General features: G+C 31.5%; 1 pseudogene; it reads right to left on the bottom strand.

Annotated features, from left to right (window-relative positions):
• Positions 1 to 274: 274 nt before the first annotated feature.
• Positions 275 to 5883, bottom strand: LOC128042993 (probable leucine-rich repeat receptor-like protein kinase At1g35710; annotated as a pseudogene).
• Between the last annotated feature and the right edge of the window lie 894 nt (positions 5884 to 6777).

The following is a 6777-nucleotide window of genomic DNA, read 5'->3' as shown; positions in this document are numbered from 1 at the left end:
CTAATCTTATTCTCTTATTAATTTTTATGGCCTAAAATAGTTGCTAAATCTGCAAACAACAAAGTATGAGTAGAAATAGTTATGGAAGTGGGCCCTTTTGCAAAAATTGTGACAAGCACAATGTAAACATGAGACAAGAAAATTGTTTATGCAGTTCGGTTTCTCTACGCCTGTGGAGCTCAGCTTAGTGAGATGAATCCACTATCCTTGAAGCCAATACAACAAGGGATCCTAGTTTTAACACATCCCATTAAAGAATCTTCACTTTTGTATCTTAATGGCTAGATCTCTCACCACTAAATTCTCCAATTGAGAACTTAGCCTGTAAAACCAATTGCACAAAGGTTTTACAATCATAAACATAATCTCATAAATAATGTTCCTAAGTGAATAGATAAGTGTTTTGAAAAATCAATATATCAATCTATATAAGTCTCTCAATTATATAAGGTTTTCGAGACTTGCTAGCATAATGAAGATCAATCACGATCCCTTCTAAATAGTAGCTAAAATAGCTTAATAATATAATATAATATAATATAATATAATATAATATAATATAATATAATATAATATAATATAATATAAACACTCCAAGTAAAATGAACTATTGGTAAATATGTCTTCAATGTTTCGATCCAATCCAACTTCCTTTATCCAAGGGATTCAATACATACGATTCAATCTAGTCCAATCCAATCTAATCCAATCCAATCTAATCTTGTACACATGTTTCTTCAAGTGAATTGATATTCATTGATGGGGTTTGAATCATTATACAATATTAGCACAACCCAAAGATTTGGTTCAATAAATTGACAATCTTCAAAATATGATAAGTTATTGTTTTGTCGTAGTGGTGAAGAAAGTGGGCACTTCCCTTAGCACATTGCAACAACTTCGAATATTTCAATAATCTCCCCCTTTAACAATGTTTTGAACAAAACAAACTTATGACAAGAAGCTTTAAGCAACAACCAACCAAAATCTCCCCTTTAGCATAATCCCCTTAGTCTAGCAATCTTAATAAATAATTAAGTAATTCAACTATCAATCCGCAGTCTGAAGCTCACAATAACAACAACAACAACAACAACAACAACAACAACAACAACAACAACAACAACAACAACAACAACAACAACAACATTATACCTAAGTATTTTGTGAACAAGAAAATATGTACCAATGTAAACAATCATCCACCCAATAATATTTAAGTTTAAATTAATATAGTTGATTTTGAACCGGTGATGCGTGTTATAGCTTGTTTTTTAGTGGTGTTGGAAATAATGGTTTCAGAATCACAATTCTAACGAGTGAGTCATAAATATTATTATTTAATATTTACAATTTAAATATGGTGTTATTGTGATTTTCGATTTTATAGATTTTGTTAATTGGTTAGTTAGTTAAGGTACAAGTGGTGCGTACCGAAAGTCAGTGGTTTTGGAAAAATAAGGTATTAGGACCTCGTTTTCATAAAACAAGCACGGAGCTATTGTATAAATGGATTGAAGTTTGGTCCGGTAATTTCAATGATTTGATAGTTAATTAAGGAAAAATGACTAAATTGTAAAAGTGGTAAAAGTTAATCGCTATGGATTTTTAAATAATTGGAGGACCAAATGAACAATAAGACCACTTCTAAACGGTCAAACGATGGTGGATGAGTTACAATCCACTAAGTTTTTCTAATTAAGCTTAATTTTTAATTAAATTAAATTTTAAATTATATAATTATGATTAATTAAATTTTAATTAAATATATAAGTTAAAATAAAACAAATAAATGATCACATTCATCATTCTTCTTCACCACCGAAGAACAAAAGAAATAAAACCCTCCTTGAAGTTTCAAAGTTTCAGCCACTAATTAGGTATGACAATTAAGTCATTTTCTTGTAAATTTTATGTTTTTGAGATCATTACAACTGGGTCCAGCTAATTTGTGTCTCTATTTTCAAAATTGTTAAAGTTTTAAAATGTTGCCACTGATTGTTGGGTTAAATATAAAATTAGTACCCAAACTTTTTCACTTCTCCTAGATTGGTACTTATGGTTCTTTTTGTCCCAGATTAGTAACCGAACTTATTTTCTGTCAACTAAATCGATATCTGAGTCTAACGTCGTTAAGTCTAGGACACGTGGCAAAATAAGATTGTGACACGTGGCATAAAGACATCATGCTAATGTCATAGTCTTAAAAAATTAAAAAAAAACCTTTTTTTTCTTTCGACTTTTCTCATCCCCTTAATTTTTTCTGTCATTCTTTTTTTCCCCTTCTTTCTTCTTCTTCTTCTTCTTCTTCTTCTTCTTCTTCACTCAGCCCAAGTTTCTTCTTCTTGTTTGGCAGTGATAGAATTGCTCCACACTAGACAAAGACCCTTTTCTTTGAAATGCTATAATAAAGTCATATCCCCATAGACGAGAGGCACGGCAAGCTTTTATCATTCTCTCTTTGATGCTTGAGAATGAAGTTCTTTTTGATAAATTCTCGTTGTCTTTAGTGCTTAAAGCCTACTCTCAATTGGGTTTATTAAAGGAAGGAATGCAGATTCATGGTTTGCTGAGAAAGCTGAGTTTTAGGTCTATTTTTTTTTTGTAAAATTGTTTGATTTCTTATTATTTACGCTGTGGGTTTATTGGATATGCATATCAATTATTTGATAGAATGTCTATGCGGGATTCTGTTTCATATAATTCAATGATTGATGGGTATATTAAAAAGGGGATGATTGATTTAGCAAGGGAGTTGTTTGACGTTATACCACTAGAGGTAAGAATTTGATAACTTGGAATTCTTAGTTGTTATACACAATTGAAAGATGGGGGGTGTTTGGCTTTGAGACTCATTGAGAAAATGTTTGATAGAGATTTGATTTCTTGGAATTCAATAATTAATGGGTTTGTAAAGTGTGGGAACATAGAAGATGCCCAGATTTTGTTCGATAAGATGCTGAGATACTTAGACAGGTTTCCCTTAGAAGCAAAGTCATAAATGAGAAAACATTTGGCTCTACCCTTTGAAAAACAAAACCCTTGAGGCCTAACGAGGTTTTCATGTATCAAAGAGGTTAATAAGTACAAGCCTTTAATAAACTCTGCTTTTCTTGATTTGTAGCTGGTCATGTTTATGCTTCCAAAAGATACAACAAAACCGTCTCTTAGTACTCCTTTGTACACTGATGAGAAATTGGTCTTTCCTAGTAAGTTTAACTCAAAAACTCACCAAGTTGAGGACTTGATTTCTTCTAGGTTGAATCTTTATCTAAATGTTCCTTAGAAAATCCAGTGTTGTCCCATCCATCACCTAATGGATCCCATCCATATGAATATTTAAGTATTACAAGTGGAGAAACACTTCAATTCCTTTGAAGTTCCTTTGCTTGATGGTTAATGCTAAAGCGCTCATCAGAAGATTCACATGTGTTTCCAATATTTTGTTTCTTCTTACGGTAGTGGAAAATTACAATAAATACAACAACCATAAAAACGAAATCGACTATAATAACCCCTGTAATAATGGTAATTTTGTGAATTTCGGTGAATTCGAGCAATGAGGTTGCAATGTCCTTGGTTATGTACTATATCTGAGTTAACCCTTGGAACTGTGTCATTTAGATCAAATCGGAAAGGTTCAAGCTGGTTGATGTTCATATTGTCACAGACTCTCAATGTTGGAAAACCTGTTCCACATAGACCTCTATTATTGTCGCCAAGGAACGCTCCATTTAATCTCTTAAGACCTTGGTTTTCATTCATTACAGATTAAAAATCAATATAAGTTGACATGAAGAACATGAATTATTATATATGAACAATATTTAATCAATGTCACCTGAAGGGACGTTTTCTAGAGTTTCGAATTGTAGAATATTAGCTAATGTTGTAAGAATTCCACCAAAGAGACGATTGTAGCTCGAATCAAGTCTTCTTAACTTTACCAAGTTCCCTAAGCTAGCTATAATTTTACCATCTAGTCTATTTCATTGCAAAGAAAGAACACTTAATCCCTTCAAATCCCCTATCTTTATAGGTATATTCCCTGTCAACTAATTGCAACATAAATCCACAACTACAAGGCAAAACATCTACTGATACTACTTTGAAAACTAAAAATAAATGAAAATTCAGAAGCCAAGTGATGAATTAACCTTATAAGGCAGCCATGTTACCAATATGAGAAGGAATGGTACCAGACAGATCATTATTATTAAGATACTTGATGATTGGAGAGTTCTTTAGGTATCTTCCCAGATAAATAATTCTAATGCAAGTACAAACCAATGAGACATCTGAGCCTCGCAATAGCAAGCAACACTTGACTAGAAAGATCCTTTCCCTGTAACAAAATGTATGCCGAATCGAGAGCAAGCTTCAAGCACCAAGGACAATGAGAATTTATCAAAAGGAACCCCGTTCTCAAGCATCAAACAAAGAATGATAAAAGCTTGTTACGCCTCACGTCTATGGGAATACGACTTTATTATAGCATTCTAAAAAAAAGGGCCCTAATCTTGTGTGGAGAAATTTTGTCACTACCAAACAAGAAAAAGAAACTTGGGTTGAGTGAAGAAGAAGAAGAAGAAGAAGAAGAAGAAGAAGAAGAAGAAGAAGAAGAAGAAGAAGAAGAAGAAGAAGAAGAAGAAGAAGAAGAAGAAGGAACAACAGAAAAAATTGAGGGGAAGAGAAAACAATCTTATGACATCAACTTGACGTAATATATGCCACATGTCACAATTTTATTCTACCACGTTTTCTATACTTAACGACGTTAGACTCAAGTACTGATTTAGTTGACAGAAAAAAATTTGGGTACCAATTGAGGAAAAAATCATAAGTACCAACCTGGGAGAATTGAACAATTTTGGGTACTAATTTTATATTTAACCCTTGATTGTTTTAAAGATTTTTTATGTTTAATGGTAGGATTTGAAGCTTAGAAATGTAATAAAACTAATTTGTAAAATGAAATTCGTTAGTTGAGTTTATGGACTAAATTGGGAATATCTTGAAATCGGTATGAAATTTTTGTAAATTGTAATAATAGGAGGTTGTATATGGATATATTTGAAGTGGGTTTAAAATTTGGAGTTCAAATTGAAAGATATAATAAATTCGATATTATGGGCTAAATTGAATAAAATGCAAAACTTTAGGGCGTTGAATAATAAAATTGAGTTGATATATGTTTATAATTGGATGAAATAAGAGGGTTGAAATTGATAAATTGAATTGACTAATTGTATAGATCGGAAAAGATCAAATCAAAATTAATCAAGAAAAAACAAATTTCTTGATTAGTCCTTAGAAATTGACTATTTGTTGTTTTTCCATGTAAGTTCACATAGTTTGATTATAATTAATTTTTTCATGTCATGTGTGAATTTGTATTTGTTTGATAATAGTTTGAATTGTTCATAATTTAGTACAACAGTGAGTTATGGATTAAATCGTAGTGAAATGATAAAATGACGAATAAAATTTAATCGATGAATTAGAATATGAGATGAAAATGAATTGATAGTTGGTTGTAACTGATTGAATCGTAATGGTATGAAATTGATCGATTGTCTATGTAAAGACTGAATTGAATTGATTTGAAATTATTGTATAGTGATGTAAAATGCAAAATTGATTTTGCATTGAGAAGAATTATGTTGATATATTGATATGTATTGATGATTGGTTACTGAAAAAATATTATTGAATTGATAAATTGGCTTGTAATGGAAATTGAGAAAAGATTACCTTATTAACTGTTCGGGTAGAGTCGGATATAGTTGGCATGCCATAGAATAGGAAGACTTCAAGGTTACTTTGAGTACAAGACGATGGCGCATTGGGTACCAAATTGCTTCGGTTATACCGATGAGACATTGAGTGTCAAACTTATTAACGAGCATTGGGCGTAAACTATTTACATCAGATTTATCTGATGAGGCACTAAGTATCGATCTGGTGTGTTGGTTGGATCTGTGTATCCGTCTGAGTCCGATTCGAGTTAATAAGGGGAATAAATGATAAATGCGGGATAAGTATAATTGAAACTATAACAACCCGTTTTTCAGTGGTGATGGAACAGTGGTTTCGGGACCACAAATTTCTATTGTGTAGGCTCGTAAATATTATTTATAAAATATTTACGGAGTCATTAGAGTCGTATTATAAGTTGGTTAAGAAATTTTAACGTTTAGATAGCTAATTAAAGAAAAAAGACTAAATTGAAAAAGGTGTAAAACGTGTTAATTATTGCATTTGGATGATTTAATAGCTTAACTAATAAATGTGGGATGGCCAATAAGGCAATTAAACCTTAATGTTTGTTAGTGGACGGTTTTGGTGTGAAAAGTAAAGAAACATTGAAAGAAAATTTGGTTTAATGGTAATTTTGTAATTATTTCAAAATTAATGAAACAAATTGAATGCAAAATACATTTTCTTCATATTTTTGCCTAAAACCACCATTGGAGACCTAGGGAGCTTCAGTTATCTCTTGGCTTTGCATGGTATGGAAATTGGCCCGTTTTCTTGTAATTTTTATGTTTTTGAGATCGTTGCAACTAGGTCCAGCCAGCCATACCTTCGCTTTTAAATCTGTTACAAATTTTGGAAGTTACCATTGATGAAACTTAGTTCTTTGTGATGATAATTATGTGTTTGAAGTTTTGATTGTGGTATTTGGTTGTTTTGTGAAGTGATTTTAGTTAGTTTTTTATTTAAAGATTAAATTGTTAAAATGCCAAAATTTCAAGGTTTACTTGTGAATAAGAG

Source organism: Gossypium raimondii, chromosome 8 (genome assembly GCF_025698545.1).
Source record: "Gossypium raimondii isolate GPD5lz chromosome 8, ASM2569854v1, whole genome shotgun sequence".
Classification (NCBI taxonomy): domain Eukaryota; kingdom Viridiplantae; phylum Streptophyta; class Magnoliopsida; order Malvales; family Malvaceae; genus Gossypium; species Gossypium raimondii.
Note: the sequence above shows the minus strand (reverse complement) of the source record. Positions and strands in the feature narration are given on the sequence as shown.